This window comes from Armigeres subalbatus, chromosome 1 (genome assembly GCF_024139115.2).
Source record: "Armigeres subalbatus isolate Guangzhou_Male chromosome 1, GZ_Asu_2, whole genome shotgun sequence".
In the NCBI taxonomy this organism is placed as follows: domain Eukaryota; kingdom Metazoa; phylum Arthropoda; class Insecta; order Diptera; family Culicidae; genus Armigeres; species Armigeres subalbatus.
The window spans coordinates 185,402,679-185,404,508 of record NC_085139.1 but is presented as its reverse complement, the minus strand read 5'-3'; the positions used below and the strand labels follow the sequence as shown (position 1 = coordinate 185,404,508).

General features: G+C 36.6%; 1 non-coding gene across 1 annotated transcript; it reads right to left on the bottom strand.

The window, feature by feature from the left end:
* Positions 1 to 473: 473 nt before the first annotated feature.
* Trnar-ucg (transfer RNA arginine (anticodon UCG)) lies at positions 474 to 546 on the bottom strand. Its single transcript has one exon. It is a non-coding gene; the product is annotated as a tRNA-Arg (tRNA).
* Positions 547 to 1,830: the final 1,284 nt, after the last annotated feature.

Genomic DNA, 1,830 nt, shown 5'->3' with positions numbered 1-1,830 from the left:
GCGTGCTTATTGCTGAAAAATCACAAAAATTTAATTAGAAACAAATCAAATTCATTTTCATTACTTTGTTTTTTTTTTATGAGATGAACATGGGAGCTATGAGATGAAGTGCCGAACAGATATATATAGTATAATAGTCGCTTCTTTTTACCAACATGCGTTCATATGCTGTAAAACCAATGCTTTTCTTGCTATAATCAAGTCAAACTTCTGATCAAAATTCAATTTAAATCTTATCAAAATGTGCAATCTAATAAAAGTATACTTAACTCAGATCCAATCATTTTTATATATTTTTATGCCCATATCAAAGATAAATGCGATTTTAATTCGATCAAAATTGTTGCAATTAGCTAACTTTATGTAAACAATCAAGTCAAATTTTATTAAAATTTAATTTAGAAAACTTGAGAATAAGAACAATTTAATTTCATCGTAAGTGGGTAATTTCCCAAAACAAAAAAAGAATCAACCGACCGTGACAGGACTCGAACCTGCAATCTTCGGATCCGAAGTCCGACGCCTTCTCCATTAGGCCACACGGCCGCCGTTGAAAAGCGAGCTCTAAAATACCATCCGGCTATTTTTAGCCATTTATCCCCCCTCCACACACACAGTAACGGGAACAGTCAGCGCTTGAAGCGTTTACTATACATAAATGCAAACAAACTGGTTCGGTTCAGGTAGGTTAGGTAGCTGGCGTTTGGCCGATATATGCAGCCAGCGTGTGCGGTGTGAAGCAACAACACCAATGCGAATAATAGCCAGCGAGAGCACAGGAAAACAAACCGGGCGAGCGATGAAAAGAAGCAACGGGGTACCATCACTAGACAGTCAAATCCAGTACCGTTTATTGTGTGATGCGATAATGTGAGAAATGGTATTTATAGATTGGCCGTCGGATGTATTATTGTAGGCACGTGAACTTATGAGCAGTTAAACTGAGTGAAGAATTAGGGAATCGAAATGTGTAATTGCGGGTTTGAATTTAGGGTGTTTAATCCTCGATTCTAATATTTAAGAATTTTGTAGCACAAAATTAGCAATAAAATTGCAAATTAAACTGCAAAATTTGAATAAAAATGTTCCAATATACAAAACGCAACTTGTTTCGCAGAATTTGGTGTATTATAGAGAGTGGACTTTTTGCTTATTTAAACATTTTATCCAAATATTCATAATGCCTCTGTCTTTCATTCATTTTAAAACATTTTATAATTCGGCACCAACATTTCAAAAGGGCGAAACTGCTTTTGTAAACAAGAGCTTCTCACGTCTCTGGTGGGCTTATTTGTGCTCACCCACGCAATCCAGGACCATTAAATGAAAGAAGAGGATTCGATGCTTCCATCAGTGGTGTTGGATTGCGTGGGTGGGCTCAAATTAATCACCAGCGACGTGAGAAGCTTTTGTTTACAAATTCAGTTACGCCCTTTCGAAATGTTGGTGTCGAATTGACAATATACAGAGTTATTTATCGTATGTGGAGCATTCACAACAGGCAGCATATGTGCATTGTGTAACTGGGCAGACATATGGAATAGCACCGTCATCCAACGTTCAAAACCAAACACTTGGATAACAGTAAAATCCCGATACTGGCCTCAATCGCCAGCGGACAAAAATTAGTCCAATTGTTAAAATTAGTAAAGACATCATCACGACAAAGCATAATTGACACACTGTTCCTTAATTTGTCGGTCAATCCAATTCGCACGTTTCTTATGTTCATTGAGGCATGTATACAAATGCTGAAATCTAATTTCCCATTTGTATGCATACATTTTAGATGCATCAATGCTCTTTCTGATTTTTAATTTTCAAATTGTT